Genomic DNA, 20,066 nt, shown 5'->3' on the forward strand with positions numbered 1-20,066 from the left:
GGAGTGAATGAGTTTAGAGCCACGTCAGATACCACCCTAGGCATAAAGGAGGGGTTGGTCCTAAGGGATACCCTTGTCTGGATGGAAAATAATAAAAGGTTCAATGGCCATGAGAGCCTGTAGTTCGGAAATTCTTCTGGCTGAGGTTACGGCCAGCAGGAAGGCAGTCTTCCAAGAGAGGTGCTTTACTTCTGCTGAGGCAACTGGTTCAAAAGGGGGTAAGGTCAATTTCTCAAGGACAAAGTTCAAATACCATGCTGGGGTGGGTGGCCTCCTAGGAGGTCTAATGTGTGATATGCCTCTAAGGAATTGTTTTAACATGGGATGGGAGAATAGAGGTTGCTCTGTTGGGGAATGAGCAGAGACAGCGGAGGCATGGACTCTGATAGAGGGGTAAGACAATACCTTTTGCACGAGCTCCGCTATGTAGTCCAGAACCAAGAAGAGAGAGGCACGGGCACACTTTTCAGGTCTATATCATGTTGTTGAACTTTTAAAAGTTCGAACGTCATATGGTCGACATCATATGATTGAACTTTTAAAAGTTCAAATGTTTCAACGGAGATCTCCATACAGTGCGGAATGGGAAGATTTCCCTTTTCTGCACTGTAGTGCGATCTCGGAGTTGGTATATTTAAAGAACGGCGGGTGTGGGGGTGCAGGGGGGCTTGCCCCCCTGCTTAAACCGTTCAGGTAGGTTTTTTTCTTTTTATTACATTTTCGAACTTTTAAAAGTTCGATCATGTAGTGTTGACGATTATGTAATATAGACGTCCGTTTTCACCCTTAGTTTGGCACCATGCAGTGAATCTCTTCCATTTAGCAGAATATGATTTTCTGGTACTGGGACTTCTGGCGTCTTTAATGAAATCCATGACCTGTTTGCTCAGTAATGGCCTGTTATCTGCCTCTGGGGTATAAGTCATGCGGCCAGGCTCTGTGTGTGAAGACATGGGTGCTGTACTGACCCTTTCTCTTGAGTTAGCAGCTTTTCTGTGAGAGGCAGGCTGATGGGTAAATTTTTAGATAGGCTGAGTAGTAAGGGGTACTAGTGCTAAGGTCAGTTTGGGGCAATGAGGATAGTCCTTGGTCCTTCCTCCCTGATCTTTAAAAGTACACTGGGAATCAGTGGTAAGGGAGGGAAAGCGTACACAAACAGGTTGCCCCAGAGAAAGGTGAGATCATCCATCTTCCATGAACATGGATGGAATTCCCTGGAGCAGAACCTGTTTAGCTGCCTGTTTTGAAATGTTTCCAAGAGGTCTACCTCTGGTAATCCCCAGCGGTGTGTGATGTAGAGGAAGGTGTCCTTGTGTAGCTGCCACTCGTGTGAGTTCAGGACACTCCTGTTGAGGTGGTCTGCAGGGTGTTGTACTCCCCTGGAGCTATCAGATGCAGACCCATTGTTGAAGGTGTCTACCAAAATAAGCATACATAGGCGGCACAAGGGGTAAGAGCGTGTTCCCCCTGTTTGTTGATGTACCACATGACTGTGGTGTTGTCAGTTTTTATCAGGATGACTCCTGGTCTGAGGTGGCTCTTAAATGCTATTATAGCTCTGTACACTGCTAACAATTCCTTCAGGTTGATGTGGAGGGCAAAGTCTCCCTGATCCAAGGTGCCCTGAGTACGTCTCCCAGATGAGTCCCCCAGGCTGTATCTGAGGCATCAGTGGTGATGGTCTGGCCTTGGGGAATGATGACGATGAAGGGTAGACCCCAAATTCCTTCCTTTAGCAGGGGATCAGAGGCAACTGGTGTTCTAGTGACTGGGAATGTTGGCCCCATAGGTTCTTGAGATACCACTGTAGTTTTCTCATGTGAAGCCTGGCTAAAGGCACCAGAAGGATGCAGGAAGCCATGTACCCAAGTGCTTGCAGGAAATTCCTTACTGTGAGATGTGTCCTGAGAGCTAGCTGAGAAAAGTAGCGTGGGAGAAAGCTCTGCTTCTCTGCAGAGAGGAAGGCTCTTTGGGCAGTTGTGTCCAGCAGAGCACCTAGGAAGGTAATCTGCCCTGTGGGTTAGAAATGGGATTTTTCTCTGTTGCTGATGAATATCAGAGAGGTTAGAAGAGTTTGGACAAAGGAAAGGTCTTGCAGGAGTTTTTCCTTGGTGTCTGGCTGAATGAGGCAGTCATCCAGATGGGTAAATCTGGAAGTTGTGCTGTCTGCAAAAGGGAGTGACCGGTGACAGGCACTTGAAGACTCTGGAAGCAGTAGATAAGTCAAAGGGCACAGCAGAGAACTGAAAGTGTTCTGAGTCTGCTCTGAAACATAGGCAACTCCTGCAGGACTCCCAGATGGGGATATGGAGGTAGGCGTCTTTGAGATCAAGGGTCACTAGCCATCTGTCTGGAGCTAACATAGGTAATAGGTTTTGAAGGGTCAGCATTTTGAATTTTGGCACTTGGAGGGACAGATTTAATGTGGATACGTCTAGAATGGGGCACCAGGTGCCCTCTTCCTGGGTACCAGGAACAGCTTTGAGTAGAAACCTTTTCCTGCTTGTTCCTCTGGCATTGGTTCCACTGATCCCTGAGTACAGAGTTTTTGAATTTGGTGGATGGCCTCTGCTCTTTGGTTTGCAGGTAAGTCTGGAAATCCTGAAAATCTCGGGCTTTCTTTGAAAATGAATCTGTACCCCTTTGAAATGATGTTTAGTACCCACCGATCTGTTGTGATGGTTTGACAGTTGTCTAAGAATAGGGACAGCCTTCCACCTAGCCTGGTGGTGGTGGTAGAGGGGAGAGGGGGAGTCATTGCAGGTCCTTGGAGTAGGGAGTGGATGTAGAACTCCCTTGCCTAGGGGTAGTAGAGGACCACTACCTGGGTCTTTGCTAGCTTTGCTGCTGCTGTCTGCTGGGCCAATCTCTGTACCCTCTCTTAGGCACAGCTTTGGGTTGTGCAGGAAAGGAACAGTGTTTCGTTAGAAAGTTCCTGCTGAATCTGGGAGGCTGTACTTGCAGGAAGTCTTTGTCTGCATAGACTTAGCCTTGTCCTCCATTTTTTGTTAAAGACTTCTTCTGCTTTGGGGCCGAACAATAGTTTCCTATCCAAGGGGGCATCCAAAAGCTTATATTTTACCGAGTCAGGCAAAGGCTGCTCTCTCAGCCATGCATGTCTACTGATGACTGACCCTGAAACTGCAGCTCTGCTTGACGCTTCTAGAGCATTAAATCCGCAGTGTAGGGAATTGCTTTGCCACTTGAGAGCTGGAATGGATCAAATCTCCTAGTTCTCTGGTGGTATTACTCTCTGGTAAGGTGGAAATATTTTGCTTTATTAATTCCAGTGTTATGCTGAAATGTGAGCATGTGAAATTGGCAATTGAGGGCTCTAAAGACTAAGAAAGCCAAAGTGTAGACCTTTTTGCCCCATCGGTCCAAGGCTCGGCTCTCCTTGTCAGGGGGTATTACGTTTTTGAAGGAGCTGGTCCTAACCCCCTTTGGGTCCCTGGGTAATGACTTCTGGGTCAGCTGCAGGGTTCTTAAACAGATACCTGTGGAGTCAGGTACCATGTAGTATCGGTCAGGTTTTCTGGGTGGAGGAGGTACGGCATCAGGGGTAATGCCAGATTCCGGGAAGGCGTCTTCCACCACATCCAGGATGGGTGGAATGGCTAAGGGCTTGTGTTGAGGCAAGTCCAGGAACTCCCTCAGTCTCTTTTTTGATTGGGAGTAGTCCTGCGCCTCCAAATGGAAATGCTCCCTGAGTGAATTTAAGGTTTCCCCAAAAGAAAGGTCCTGGGGGAGGGGGGGGGTTGAAGGATTCCTCAGCATCTGAATCCTCAATGGCTGTCAGGGGCTGTTGTTCAGTGTGAGTCTAGAAATTCAGAGTCCTCAGACTAACTCTGAAAGCACTACAAGTGAATGATCCCAGTTTCTTTTGGCTGGGGGTAGCTGGAGTAGACTGGTTACCCCTGATGAAGGTAATTAAATCTTCAGCCATTCTAAGTAACTGTTGAGACTGGGCAGGTTGGGTGGGAAGAAACTGGTGACTGGGCACCGAAGATGAGGTTCTTCTATAAGTGGCCTTGCTCTTAGGCCTCAGAGATTCGATGGGTATAGTGGTTTTTGCTGGTGGTGTGGCCGTCAGTCTAGGCCTGGTGTCAGTCACCCGAAAAGCCTTCTTGGAACCCGGTGCCTGTAAAGTAGCTCCAGACCCAAATGGGGTGCTGGCGACTGTCAAACCGGTCGAAAAAGCCTGATCTGGCAGCGTACCAGACTCCAGAAGGGTCTTGGTAGAGGCCTGCAATGGATCTACAGCTGTCATCAGGGGCTGTGAATGTGCCTCTGAGTTCCACTGAACTAATGGAAGGAAGGCTGGCTGACTTCTGTCGCCTGTGGGATTAACCTTCTGAGATCTGTCTCTCTCCTTATCTTTTCTCTTTTTGGGAATTTTGACAGTCGACTGACAGACGGATGGCATTTCGCATGAGTAGCTAACCTCCCTGAAATGTTCAGCTACAAAATCAGCTCTTCTACAGATGGTCTTAGTGTTAAATAAGGCACAGAACCGACAACCGGGGACAGCATGGTCTGGGCCTAGACAAGTTACACACAGATTATAAAAGTCTCGGTGTAGTATTTGTTTTCCACAACGGAGACAGTTATTTACTTTTTCAGACAATGGTCAAGTGCAAGAAAAAGGATCCCCAACGGGGCACTTAGCTTTAGTAGTATTCTCCCTCACTCTGGCAACGGACGACTGGCACAACTGCAAACTGCTTCTGCTTCGGGCTCCACGGCAAGAAAGACTAATGTAATGGCATCGTCTACCTCTCTTTATAGCAGTCCCGGGTGACCTGAAGCCAACACAGGAGGGAAATCCTTTACTCTGGTATTCGGGCCAGCCGAGGGCTACCCAACAGGGATATCCCACAAGTGATGACTGCAACAGTGAAACACGAAGAACATAAAGGGAAATCCACCTACAGCAAATCATATCTTTGCTTAGGTTCTGCAATCTTTGTTCCGCTGACAAAAAAACAGTATCTGAAAGGACAACTGGGGAATTCTAAGGAAAAACAAATGCAATAAATAGATAAATAAATAAATAAACTTCTCAGATTCCCCATATTTATAGAGTAGGAAAGTACAGTTGTGTACGCTTACCATAAATGTAGATGTTAGAGTGTATTCACTGTTGCAGTCATCACATTTGGGTTATCTGCTTGCAGTAGCCCTCAGTTGGACTGATTAACAAAGTCTATATAAAAAAATATATATATATATATATATATATATATATATATATATATATATATATATATATGAGAAAAATAATGCCCTTCCGCGTGGAACTGCCAAAATTCAAAATTGAAAAGTACTCACAGAAAACTTCTGGTGAAGGAGGCCCAGCTACAAAGTTGTTAAAAATCTAGGTCCTGTAAGTAATCCAAAGGAAACAGCAGCAGCATAAAGTATCATTCAACAGCTAATCAAGCAACAAACAAAGTCAGCGTGATCATGAAGTAGGTCCAAAGTTCACAAACTTTTAGTTATGTACTTACCATAACTTTGGATGTATGGGATCCATCTCGCCTACATTCATGATAGATGGGTTCGGAGCCGATCCATCGGCTCCGACTCGGCAACTTATATACTAGCACGAAGTCTCTCATTGGCTGGGCTATACCCTATCCCAGGATGCACTACACCTGCTTCCCCAGATCTTGTTTGTTCGCTTTCATACACCCATGTAAACACAGAGACACTATAAGTCACTATAACCAACTAAAGTTCTTCAAGAAAGAACGCCAAGAAAAAAGTGACTACAGCTCCTCTAAATCCAAAAGGCAGGGGGAAGGAGGGTGGGTACTTATGAATGTAGGCGAGATGGATCCCATACATCCAAAGTTATGGTAAGTACATAACTAAAAGATGTAATGGGATCCTATCTCGCCTACATTCATGACAGATGGGACAGCGTCCTAGCACCTACATCCAGGTGGCTCATTGGAACACACTCCTGAGAACCGTGGAACCAAAGGAAGCTCTGCCTCGAGAAACCACATCCAATTTGTAATGAGAAATAAAAGTGTGCGGAGAAGTCCAGGTTGCCGCAGCACAAATATCATCAATGGATAACTTGGAGTGAAAAGCTACCGAAGTAGCCATTGCCCTGGTAGAATGAGCCTTGACTGGAAAGGGAAGGTCTTTATTGGCCTGTGAATAAACAAAAGTGATACAATCTTTAATCCATTTTGATATGGAGGCTTTTGATACTGGTTGACCCAATTTGTTCGCTGCAAAAGAAACAAACAATTGATTTGATTTTCGCGTTTGAGCGGTTCTATTCAAATAAAAACGTAACTGTCTATGTACGTCCAATTGATGCAAAGTATATTCTGCGTTATTAGAGAATTCTGGGAAAAACACAGGGAGTTCCATGGTTTGTTGCAAACAGAAAGAAGAGGCCACCTTTGGAATAAATGCAGGGTTCAATTTCAATGAAACTATGTTTGTGAAAAATCAAATAGGGAGGATCAGAACAAAGAGCTTGAAGTTCTGAAACTCGCCTAGCAGATGTTATGGCTACTAAAAAGGCCGTTTTCCAAGACAGAAATTTTAAATCAGAAGTAGCAGCTGGTTCGAAAGGACGGGCAGTTAGGGCAGCAAGAACCATATTCAAATCCCAAGGAGGAACAGGATGAGATAAAGGAGGCCTAAGGAGCCAAGCCCCTTTAAGGAATGCCTTACAAAGTTTATGAGACATCAATGAAGGTTCAAATGAAGCATGAAAATTAGAGATTGCCGCTAGCTGAACCTTAATGGTAGAAACTGAAGAGCCCGACTGAAACAGGAAGGCCAGAAAATTCAGAACCTCCGATACTGGAGCAGTGAGAGGATCTATACCTCGTTCTTGAGCCCAGAAGGCAAACCTTTTCCATTTACTGGAATAAAGTTTGATGGTGGAAGGTTTATGGGAAGAAGACAGAATGTGGACCACATCCGGCGAGAGCGCATTATCTCGGACTAAGGATGGAAGTGGAGTAACCATGCTGCCAACTTCAGGGACCTGAGAGACGGACGAAGCTGTCCTGACTGATGAGTCAACAGGTCTGGCACCGGATCCAGAAACCATGGACCTTCTATCGCATGCCTCTGTAGGAAAGGGAACCAAACTTGACGAGGCCAGTGCGGGGCAATCAGAATCATCTCGCTCTCCATGTAAATGGCCTTCTGTATCACCCTCGGTAGGAGGGGGAATGGAGGGAAGGCGTAGAGAAGACCGGGGGGCCAAATGTGAGTCAGAGCGTCCCTGGGAATCTGTCCCTGGGAAGGGAACAGTGTGAAGAACTCTCTGCATTTCGCATTGTGGGGGCTGGCAAACAGGTCGCAGCAAGGAAGACCCCATCTGTCGAAGATTTTCGCAGCTATACTCTGATTGAGGGACCACTCGTGGGGCAAGAGAATGGTCCTGCTTAATCTGTCCGCAATCACATTGGACTTCCCCGGTATGTGCGTTGCCATTAGGAAGCGGTTGGTAGCTACCGCCCAGTGCCAAAGTCTCATGGCTTCTCTGCATAGTGGGTAAGACCTGGTACCCCCTTGCTTGTTTATGTACCATACTACCGACATGTTGTCGGATAGGATCGCAATTGGGCCCTGTGGGAGAGCGTGATGGAGAGCTTGGAGTACCAATAGTACCGCTCTCATCTCCAGGACATTGATATGCAAATGTGTTTCCTGAATCTGCCATGTGCCTTGGACCGACCTGTCCAGGTAATGACCCCCCCACCCTACCTGGGAGGCGTCCGTGGTCACAGTGGCAACGGGACGTTGAGGAATAAAGGATCGCCCTTGGTCGAGATTTGACTGTAGAAGCCACCAACGCAGATCTCGACGGCAACTTTCTGTGATTGTGATTAAGTGGTTCAAGGGCAGTTCCTGATAAGACCATTGAACCGACAGTAGCCATTGTAGAATTCGCATGTGAAGTCTGGCCAAGGGAACTAAAAGTATAGTCAACGCCATCGAGCCCAACAGTTGTAGGATCCGATGGGCAGGGGCTCTCTGTAAGTGAAGGCAGGATTTGACTTGATCTTGTAAGATCTGAATTCTTGCTGGCGGTAAAAAGGCGCGCATTCTTTTTGTGTCTAAGTCTGCGCCTATGAAGGTAATACGCTGAGAAGGCTGTAGTACAGATTTTTGCAAATTGAATGTGATCCCCAAGAAACGGCCCAAGGTGAACGTGGCTCTGAGCGCTTGGAGAAGTAGATGCTCGGAGGTGGCTGTAAGGAGCCAGTCGTCTAGGTAAGGAAACACCTGGAATCCCAGACTTTTCAGGTGAGCAGTTACCACTGCCAGACACTTGGTGAACACCCTGGGGGCTGTGGTGAGACCAAAGGGCAGTGCTCCGAATTGAAATGACTGGCTCCGAGGAAGCGTAAATGTCTCCTGGACTCTTGAGCTATGGGAATATGATAGTAAGCGCCCTGGAGATCTATTGAGCACATCCATGCATCTTTTTCCAGCAAAGGAAGAATAGATTGAAGAGTGACCATTCGGAATTTGGACTTCTTGACAAAACGATTCAATGAACTGAGGTCCAATATGGGCCTGAAGTCCCCTGTCTTTTTTGGTACCAAAAATAATTTTGAGTAAGTTCCTGATCCGATCTGGTCGATGGGGACAGGCTGGATGGCTCTTTTTTCCAGCAGCTTTGAAACTTCTAATGCTGCCTGATCCCGCTGACTGGGTGGCACGTCCGGGATTTCCCTTAAAGAAAGGGGGGGTTTGTTGAAAGGGATGATATATCCTCCGGTAATAATGCGAAGCACCCACTGATCGCTTGTTATGGATTCCCAAGCTTGTGGATGCGCCGCAAAGCGACCCCCGACTGGCTCCGGAGTTGCACAGTCGGGCAACCACTCAGGAATGCTGGTTGTATGAAGAACCATGAAAGGAATCGCGGTCTCCAGAGTTACGGGGGCCTCTGCCACCTCTGGGGCGGCGTCTTCCAAAATCCCCCCCCCCCCCTGCCTCTGGAGGGGGAATCCTGGGTGGAGTAGAGAAAGACTTTTGGGATTTTTTAAACCACATTTTCCCTCCTCTCCCAGCCTTGGGATAAGGCCTGGAAGGAGCGGAATAACGGGCCCCAACGGCAGTCAAAGTCTTGCCCTCCTGCTCGCACCGAGTTAGTGTGTCCTTCACCTTGGGTCCAAACAAAGATGACCCATCAAAGGGGCGCCGTGAAGGAAGACTTGAAGGCCTCCGTAACGAACACAAGCGTAACCAGGCTTGTCTCCTAAGGGCAACGCCTGTTCCGCTGCTCTACTCCCTCGCCGGCTGCATACGAGATGAGCCTCATGGACGAGTTAACAATAGAACAAAGAGTAGTCATCTGTGCGCCAACAGTCGAGGCCAGCGCTTCAGGTAGATTACCAACAAGGGAGTCATTTAGCTCTTTGAGAAGATCCCTTTGGAGCCTCGTAAAATGACATAAATAATTCAGCGACCGTAAGGTAAAGGCCGCTGAGGACAGGGTACACTTCGCATCTATCCATACTCCTAGAATCTTTATTAGGAGGATGAATAGACGTCGAAGCCTCTGCCACGTCCTGCTGTGTGGCAGAAGCCACCACCAAAGCATCTACCGGTACACCCTTTGTGAGAAATTCTTTCTGGGGGGGAGCTGACAAGAATTTATTGGGCCTCGCAGGCACCGGTTCCACAGAATCAGGGTGTTCCCACACCCTTCGAGAAACCAAATCAAGGAGTTCATCGAAGGGCGGAGACACCCAGGAGGCGGAGGGCTGGGCCCCAAAGGCCTTGAGGAAGACTGACTCCTCAGTTGAAGGGGTTTTGGCTTGCCAGTCACCTCTCTGTCTCAATCTCCAAGATATCTGAGAAGGAGATATCATCCGAAGATGATTTGGGGGACCCTTCAGCGTCATCGAGGTCAGTATCCGATGTAATAGACTCATCTTGGGAGTCTACGTGCTTCCTCTTACACAATTTCTTCCGTGGGGGTTCGTCCGAAGCAGTTTCGGACGGACCACCCGGAAGAAGGGAACCCCCGATTGGGGTATCCTCAGGCCCTGGGGCCCCGCTGCCGGGGGCTGCAACGCAACAGAGGCACCAGTCTCCAAATCTAGGGACGGTGAGGTAGAGTCTAGTTGAACCGGCAAAGGCATGGCCAGCGCGCTCCTCATGGCCTCAAAGGCCGGACCTCCAGAATCCAAGGAAGTCACTGGTCTAGAGGCCACGATGGCACTGGGAATTCCAGCAGCCGATGCTCCGAGAGGAAGACTAGGCACCGGCACCTAATCCCAAAGTGTTCCCTCGGCCCGGCTGTAGAGGTCGTGAGTACCAAACCCTGAACCGGAGGACAGGGTAGGAAGCATGGTCGGAGCCGAAGGCCTGATAGGGGTCTCTGCTCCGACCGTATGGCTCCACATTGCTCCACCACCACCGGCTCCAACAACTCAGAGGAGGTTGGAGGAGGAATCAAATGTGGCGGGGATCGGCTCAAGCAAACTGTGCTGGAGCCGAGACCATTTTAGCAAACACTGGAGATTGGAAGAGCCTCTGTAAAACCCTGTCCAGGTCCGAATCTGATAGTCTCGAGGATTTAGAGGAGGTAGACACTCGAGAAGACTTTCCTCTCGGCTCCGAGGGAGAAGGGGACAGGCTCCGAAACGGCTCCAATACTGTCGGCGCCGACTCCACCACCTCATGGACCACCATCGGCACCGAAGAAGCCTTCTTCGGAGCCGAGGGGGAAGAGTCTGAGCTGCACACTTCCACCGGCTCCGAAGCCATTGGAGCCGATGGAGGTGATTCACCTCGATACTCCAACTTGCGGCTCAAGACAATTGAGCCAAGTAGGAGGTATCGAGGCAGACTCTTCGACACTCGCCCCGAAGTCAGTGGAGCCGAGGAAGAAGAGGTCAACTTTTTCTTTTTAGAAGTCTGCTCCGACGGACTTGTCGGAGCCGACTATCTTTCTTTGGAAGCAACAGGAGGATTCAAAGCTTCCTCAAAGGAGGGTTTAATAAGCCCTTTTAAAATAAGCTTGTTCTTACGTTCTTGAAGAACTCTAGCAGAAAAAGCATGACATACGCTACAAGTCTCTTGTAGATGTTTCGGCCCCAAACAATAAACACAAATTGAATGGCTGTCTGTTATGGACATTTTATAACTGCACCTAGTGCATTTTTTAAACCCTGACTTTTGTTCTTTAGACATAGTACAGGTACTACAACAAATAGAGTTCACCACAAAAATCAAGCACTATAAAGAAAGAAGCCAACTGACAAGCTTTGAGACTCACTGGCGCAAGCACTTAGAGGAAATTTACCTCACAAACTGACAAATAAATACAACGGCCCAAAGCCCTCTAATTTAAACGGGCTTGGCCCGAAAAGACAAATAACCACAAAGGAATTAAATTTAATAGTACAAAAGGTCTTTTAACTAAAGTAGTACACAAGAATAGGGCAAGGGCCCTCTAACTAAACGGCCTTGCCCGACAGAAAAAGGAACAAGTACCAGACGACACTCAAGCACTCAAACTTCACAAATAGTATAAAGAAGCTGTTAAAACAGCTGTTTGGTTAATATATGACAAAAAACCCCAAGGTCAAGGACCAATAAAGGTAAAAATAAACACTTAGCTCCAGCCAAGTCGAGACCACGTCCAGCTTGTAAAGCGGCAAACGAGATCTGGGGAAGCAGGTGTAGTGCATCCTGGGATAGGGTATAGCCCAGCCAATGAGAGACTTCGTGCTAGTATATAAGTTGCCGAGTCGGAGCCGATGGATCGGCTCCGAACCCATCTGTCATGAATGTAGGCGAGATAGGATCCCATTACATCACAGGATTCATGAAATGTGAAGCCAAAGGAGGTCAAAACCAGTAAAAAAAGCAAATGAGTTTATTAAATGAGTAAGCGCTTTCGCGGATCTACCATCCGCTTCATCAGACTAAAACCAAATAAGTTTGAAAACAGCTTATATAACTTCTGAAAATCATGTGATCAATCTAGCAGTCAGCTGATTGAATCAAACTCCTTGTCATAGAAAATTTAAAGTTATACACAGAGATAAAATCAATGTTCCTACATTGATGTTATAATGCAACTAAAAATACTTTATATATTTTACTGCCCTATTTGGGAGCTTTTATATGTTTGCATATTTGTCTGTTTCTACATATAAGGCTTGTAAATATTTTCTGCATATACTTGTACATTTTAAATTTGCTATTGTGTGTTGTTTTAAAGTGCTTTTAGTATTTTTAGTTGCATTATAACATCAATGTAGGAACATTGATTTTATCTCTGTGTATAACTTTAAATTTTCTATGACAAGGAGTTTGATTCAATCAGCTGACTGCTAGATTGATCACATGATTTTCAGAAGTTATATAAGCTGTTTTCAAACTCATTTGGTTTTAGTATGATGAAGCGGATGGTAGATCCGCGAAAGCGCTTACTCATTTAATAAACTCATTTGCTTTTTTTTACTGGTTTTGACCTCCTTTGGCTTCACATTTCATGAATCCTCTGTTTGTGAACTTTGGACCTACTTCATGACCACGCTGACTTTGTTTGTTGCTGGATTAGCTGTTGAATGATACTTTATGCTGCTGCTGTTTCCTTTGGATTACTTACAGGACCACGCCTATCATGCCTATTGATGGACTAGATTTTTAACAACTTTGTAGCTGGGCCTCCTTCACCAGAAGTTTTCTGTGAGTACTTTTCAATTTTGAATTTTGGCAGTTCCACATGGAAGGGCATTATTTTTCTCATTTTTGACTTTTTGGGCACCACTGTTTCTGTTTTTTTACATATATATATATATATATATATATATATATATATATATATATATATATATATATATATAATATATAAATATATATACACACTATATATATATATATATATATATAATATATATATATTTACACACACACACACACACAAGGTTATACCTCCAACAAAAAAGCAAATACACCAAAAAGCTTTTAAGCATAGTAAAGGAGAGTAGAGGTATAGACAAAAGAAGTCAGGGGGCTGGAGAGAGGGTAACCAGGACTGCAACAGTGAATACACTCGAACATCTACATTTATGGTAAGTGTACACAACTGCACTATGTTCTTCGTGTTTCACTGTTGCAGTTATCACATTTGGGTACATTCCCAAAGCTAAGGATGGGGAGGAGGAATTTAGATAGCATCAGGACCAGCCATAAGGCCCTGCAAGACTGCAGTGGCAAAGCCAGCTCTGGATTTAGAGAAAATTGGCAAATGGTAATGCTTCGTGAAAGTATGTACAGAACTCCAGGTAGCAGCTTCTAGGATGTCCCTGGTAGGGACACCTCTGAGAAAGGCTGTAGAGGTAGATGCAGCCCTGGTTGAATGGGCTCTGATTCCCTGTGGGATTGGTTTTCCATGGTGCTTATAGCAGAAATGCATGCAGTGGCCTATCCATTTAGAAATGGTTTGCTTTGAAATAGCCTTCCCCTCTGCCCCTGCAGCAAATGCCACCAGCAGTTGTTCAGATTTCCTTTGAGGTTTAGTCCTGTCCAAGTAAAATCCAAGTTGTCTGTGCACATCTAAGGAGTGCAGTATCCATTTCCCTTTGTTCTGTGGATTAGGAAAGAAGGTTGGCAGATTAAGAGCCACACTGGATACCACCTTGGGCATGAAGGAATGATTGGTTCTGAGGGACACCCTGTCTGCATGAAAGATTATGAAAGGCTCCACTGCCATAACGGCCTGTAATTCAGATACCTTTCTTGCTGAAGTGATTGCTAAAAGGAAGACTGTTTTCCAAGAAAGGAATTTAAAATCTGCACTTGCAGCTGGCTCGAAAGGAGGAAGAGTGAGTTTCTCCAATACAAAGTTAAGGTCCCAGGCTGGAGTTGGGGCTCTCCTGGGTGGTCTTACATTTTTGGCCCCTCTGAGGAACTGCTTGTGCAGTGGATGAGAGAAGAGGGGTGGTTCTGTGTTATAATGAGCTGAAATGGCTGAGGCGTGATTTTGATGGAGGAAAAAGAAAGGCCCTTGTGAAGCATCTCAGTTAAGTATAGAAGAATCTGAGGTAAGTTGGGCACTGCTGTGCCCATCCCTTGAGATTGGTTGCAGGCACAGAAAAGGAAATCTTTAACAGTTTGCATAGATTTAGCTTTTTCCTCCATCTTTTTAAGAACTTCTTCTGCCTTGTTGCCAAACAGGCGGTCCTGATTTAAGGGAGCATCCAGTAATTTCGCTTTAACATGAAACTGGCAGTTTAAGGCCGTAATGGCCAAGGTTGCAGAAGTGTATACCTTCTTACCCCAACTATCCAGTGCCTTGGAGTCTCTATCAGAGGGGGTAGGATTTTTGGCAGTAGTAGCCTTAATGCCCTTGGGTCCCTGTGAAATGGTCTCAGGATGCGCAGTAGGATTTTTAAAAAGGAACTTGTGAGAGTCAGGAAAGTACAGTTTTGTACCTACCATAAATGTAGATGTTAGAGTGCTAATACAGCTGCAGTAATCACAGATGGGTTTTCAGCCGTCAGGCGGTCCCTCGGTTGGCCGAATTCCAAAGTCTTGGTCCGGCGTCGGTTGTCATCGCTTACTCTTCTGACGTCAGGAAGGCCAGAGTATATAAGACACAGCCGACGCCATGTTCTTCAGTCTTTCTTGCCCCAGATGTCAGGTGCCCCCAAAAGGAAGGCAATACATAAGTAAAGCTTATCCACATATGCAAGCAATGCAATGTAATGCAAAATCAGTGTAAGCAAGCAAATAAAACATAACAGGATAACCCAGTCAGGAGGTATGAAGAGGTTGTTAGGCCCCATGCCCTAACCAAGAGGGGAAGGAGGAGGAAACCTGTACTGCAGCTGTATTAGCACTCGAACATCTACATTTATGGTAGGTACAAAACTGTACTATGTTCATCGTGCATACAGCTGCAGTAATCACAGATGGGTAGAGTCCCAAAGCTATGCATAGGGTAGTAGGTACTATGAGGAACTGGGTTGAGCCAGAATGCCCTGCAAAACAGCAGTGGCGAAGCCTGCTCTTGTTCTGGAGTATAAGGGCAGGTGGTAGTGTTTTGTGAAGGTATGTACAGAACTCCAAGTGGCTGCCTCCAAAATATCCTTAGTAGGCACACCTCTGAGGAAGGCTGTAGAGGTGGCTGTGGCCCTGGTGGAGTGAGATCTGATACCAGTAGGGACAGATTTCCCATGATAGGAGTAACAAAATCGTATGCAGTGGCCAATCCACTTGGAAATGGTCTGTTTGGTAACTGGTTTCCTTGAGCCCCTACGCATAGGACACAAAAAGTTGTTCTGATTTCCTGAAGGACTTTGTTCTGTCCAAATAGTAACGTAGCTGCCTATGGATGTCTAAAGAGTGAAGCAGCCTTTCCCCTTTGTTTTGAGGGTTAGGATAAAAGGTAGGTAGGTGTATGGCTTGGTTTAAGGCTACCCTGGATACCACTTTTGGCATAAAAGATGGATTAGTACGAAGGGAAACCCTATCCTGATGGAAGATGAGAAAGGGCTGCACCGCCATGAGGGCCTGTAGTTCAGAAACCCTACGAGCTGAAGTGATGGCCAGAAGGAAAGCTGTTTTCCAGGATAAATATTGCAGATCTGTTGAGGCAGCAGGTTCAAAGGGAGGCAATGTTAATTTTTCTAGTATGTAATTAAGGTCCCAGGCTGGTATTGGTTGCTTCCTTGGAGGTCTTATATTCTTAGCCCTCTGAGGAACTGCCGTAAGAGAGGGTGAGAGAATAAAGGAGGATCCGTGTTGAATTCTGCAGAAATGGCTGAGGCGTGTATTTTAATGGAAGAAAATGACAGTCCACTGTTCAGCAGTTCAGCTAGGTACTGTAACACCTGAGGCAAGTTCAATTTTCTAGGGTCCTGTCTTCTTTTCTCATTCCAGCAGCAAAACCGCTTCCATTTTGCGGAGTAAGCTTTTCTTGTAGATGGTCTTCTGGCCTCCAAAATGACATCCTGCACCTCCTTGGAGAGAAGAGTCTGATGTGGTGTTAAGGAATTTTCCACGCAGCGAGGTTGAGTGTTTTCAGCTGACTGTGAAGGGTTTTGTAGCTGTTCTGCGTCAGCAGAAGAGGTATTAGAGGCAGGGACCAGGGAGGAGTATGTGTTAGGCTCCTCAGGATTGGATACCAGTGTTGCCTTGGCCAGTCTGGAGCAATCAGTATCATCCTCGGGTTGTCTGTTCTTGCTTTCAAAAGCACCTTGGGCAGAAGAGGCAGAGGTGGGAATGCATAAACTGTCCATGTTGCCCAACTGAATGAAAGGGCGTCCACTTTCCAGGCCTTTGGATGGAAGGTCCTTGAACAAAACTTTTTCAATTGATGGTTCCTGTGGGAGGCAAAAAGATCTATGTCTGGCCTCCCCCACGCTTGGATTCTCTCCGTAAACACCTGTGGATGCAGCTTCCATTCGTGTGGGTCTGTCATATTCCTGCTCAGAGTGTCTGCCAGTGTGTTTTCCAGTCCTGGCAAGTACTGTGCTTGAAGTTCGATTTGTCTTTCCAGAGCCAAGTTCCAAAGAGTCATGGCTAGTCTGCACAAGGGGTATGAGTGTGTTCCTCCTTGTTTGTTTATGTACCACATTACTGTGGTGTTGTCTGTTCTTATCAGTAATTGTCTTGGATGTAGGAAGTCCTTGAAAGCTGTAATTGCATTTATTACTGCTAGCATTTCCTTTTGATTGATGTGAAGGTGCTTTTCCTTTTGGGACCATCTGCCCTGAATGCACCTGTCCTTCATGTGCGCCCCCCCAGGCGTAATCTGAGGCGTCTGTGGTTATGACTTGTTTTGCTTGAGGCTTGCAGAATGGAAGGCCTGTGTTTACTTGACATGCTTGGGCCCACCATAGAAATTCCTTTTGCAGACATGGAATTATTGGTATAATTGCTTCCAAGCTGTGACTGTGTTGAGACCATAGATTTTTTTAGGTACCATTGAAGTTTCCTCATATGCAGCTTTGCACATGGGATTAGAAGAATGCAAGATGCCATGAATCCCAGAGCCTGCAGGATTTTCCTTGCAGTAAGCCTGGTACTTTTTTCTAGTGTTTTGTAGTACTGAGATAATTGCCCTTGTTTTTCTGACGTAAGGTATGCCATCTGGGTGTTTGTGTCCAAGCTGGCACCCAGGAAGGTTATTTTCTGAGATGGTGTTAGCCTTGATTTCTCCTTGTTGATGGTGTATCCCAGAGAAAGCAGTAACCGTGTCACATATGCCAGATGTTCCAGTAGTATTTGTTTGCTGTCCGCTTGGATCAGGCAGTCGTCCAGATAAGGGTAAATTTGTATCCCTTGAAGTCTGCAATAGGCAATCACTGATGCCAGGCACTTTGTGAATACTCTGGGCACAGTAGATAAGCCAAAGGGCAATGCAGAGAATTGATAGTGGATTGAACCTGCAAGAAATCTGAGGTATCTTCTGCAGCTTTGACTGGGACATGCAGGTATGCCTCCTTGAGGTCCAATGTTACCAACCGAAACTCCTTGCCCAGCATGGGAAGAAGTTGCTGTAATGTGAGCATCTTGAATTTTGGTACGAGTAGAAATGTGTTTAGGATGGATAAGTCCAGAATGGGTCTCCAGTCGGTTCCTTTACTTGGTACCAGGAAGAGTCTTGAATAAAAACCTTGACCTTGTTGGTGCGTAGGTACCTTTTGTATAGCTCTCATGTTTAGGAGCTTTGAAATTTGCAGTTGTGCCTCTACCCTTTGAATTTGTGGTAGATTTGGCATGCCTCTCATTTTTGGAAGAGTGTGAAATTGAAATTTGTAGCCTCTGTTTATAATGTCCAGGATCCACTTGTCTGTTGTGACAATATGCCAATTGTTTGCAAATAATGCTAGTTTCCCTCCCAAAGGTGCTGTCAGCTGAGACTTGCTTGGCATGGAAATGAGGGAGTCATTGGGTTTGCTTCCTGTATTGTTGTGCACTGTCTTCACCACCTCTTGGTGCTGGAAATTGCCATTGTCTGCCTCTATATGATCCTTGGGACTGCCCTCTGCCCCTTGTGCGTCTGTATCTACCTCTTTGGGGCTTGTCAGTGGCTGGAAAAAAACAGTTTTTTGAAGGCCAATTCCTGCTAAATCGTGGTGGCTGGACCTTGTAAGAAAGCTTTGACAGTTTGCATAGATTTGGCTTTTTCTTCCATTTTTCGTAGTATATCCTCAGCATTAGTACCAAAAAGTACATCCTTTTGTAAAGGAGCATCAAGAAGTTTAGCTTTCACATGATCAGGCAAATTTTGTTCCCTAAGCCAGGCATGTCTGCGAATGACTGATCCTGTAGCAGCCGCTCTACTGGAGGCCTCTAGGGCATCATAACCACATTGTAAGGTGTGTTTACCCACTTGTTCCGCACTATGCATCATATCCTGTAACTCTTAAATCTGGTTGTTCAGGTTGAGACATTTTGTTTTTTAATTGTGATAACAGGAACTGTTGATATTTAATCATATGAAACTGGCAGTTTAAGGCCCTTATGGCTAGGGTGGCCGAGGTATATACCTTCTTACCCCACCTTTCTAGAGATCTAGATTCCCTTTCTGCAGGAAGTGGATTCTTGGCAGTGGAGGCCTTTAATCCCTTAGGGCCTTGTGAAATGGTTTCAGGGTCAGCATTTGTGCCTTTGTAAAGAAATTGGTGAGAACTGGGTACTCTGTAATATCTATCAGGCTTTACTGGTGCAGGAGGCAGAGAATCAGGATTAAGACAAGCCTCCGAATAGACATCATCCAGTACCTCCAAAACAGGGGGTATAGCCAGAGGTCTGTGCTGAGGTAACCAAAGAAATTCCCTAAGTCTTTTCTTGGAATCTGAAAAGTCTTGGCCTTCCCAATGGAAGTGTTCCCTCAAGGTGTGCAAGGTTTCCCCAAAAGAAAAATCCTCAGGGGGGGATACAGAAGGAATGGACTGTTCTGCATCCGAATCCTCAAAAGGGGAGTAAGAGTGTTCCTCTGCATCAGAATGCTCTGATAAAATGGATCCCTGATCAGAAGAGGGGGATTCTTCCTCCACTCTGGGTCTCTTGTCAGGAGGGGTCTCTTGTCAGGAGGGGGCTGAGAGCCTCTGATGAGAGTTATTAGATCCTCAGCCATTTTAAGCATCTGTTTCTTAGGCATGGGTCCAGGAGATGGGCCTTGAGCAGCAGGCCTAGTGTGATGCCTGGCTGCTTTGGATTTAGTAAAGGCCTTAATAGAAAAAGAAGATGGAAGGCCTAAATACACCATGGGTGGAGGTGGATCTGTCCACATTAGTAGGCTCGACATGAGCCGGGGCTTCGGTTGTAGTCTGGGAAAGGGCCGATGACCCAGCGGTCTCGGGTACAGAAGACACTGCCAAAGGAGTGTCGTCGGTAGTCAGGAACTGCAAAGGCGTCTCGCTGAGAACCGGACCACGTGTAGCCTGTTTCGGCGTGGTGTCGGTAGAGACCGTGGGCCTCGCGTGTCGGTCCTTTTCCTTGCGTTTTTTGGATAAAACGGTAGTCGGAGTGTCCGACGACATTTTATAGTCAAAAGCTCTACCAAAAAAGTGTTGGGCGAACTCCGCCCGACGCTTGATAGTGCGTTTATTGAAGGTAGCGCAAAAGCGACAGCCCGAGACGTCGTGGTCTGGGCCCAAACAAGGTATGCAAAGGGAATGGAAATCCTTATGCGGTATTTGCTTCCCACAAGAAATACAATTATTAACTTTTTCTGACATCGGTCTGAGGCAAGAAAAATTTCCCCAACGGGGTACTTAGCTTTAATGAAGACTTCGGTTCCAAATATTTTCGTAAATCAGGAGCTGGCCGACCGGCACTTGCGAACTGCTTCTGCTTCGGGCACTGCGCGGCAAAAAAGACTAAAGAACATGGCGTCGGCTGTGTCTTATATACTCTGGCCTTCCTGACGTCAGAAGAGTAAGCGACGACAACCGACGCCGGACCAAGACTTTGGAATTCGGCCGACCGAGGGACCGCCTGATGGCTGAAAACCCATCTGTGATTACTGCAGCTGTATGCACGATGAACATCCCTGTAATATCTATCAGGTTTTCTGGAAGCAGAAGGTAAAGAGTCAG

Source organism: Protopterus annectens, chromosome 1.part0 (genome assembly GCF_019279795.1).
Source record: "Protopterus annectens isolate FY-2018-M chromosome 1.part0, PAN1.0, whole genome shotgun sequence".
Lineage (NCBI taxonomy): Eukaryota > Metazoa > Chordata > Ceratodontiformes > Protopteridae > Protopterus > Protopterus annectens.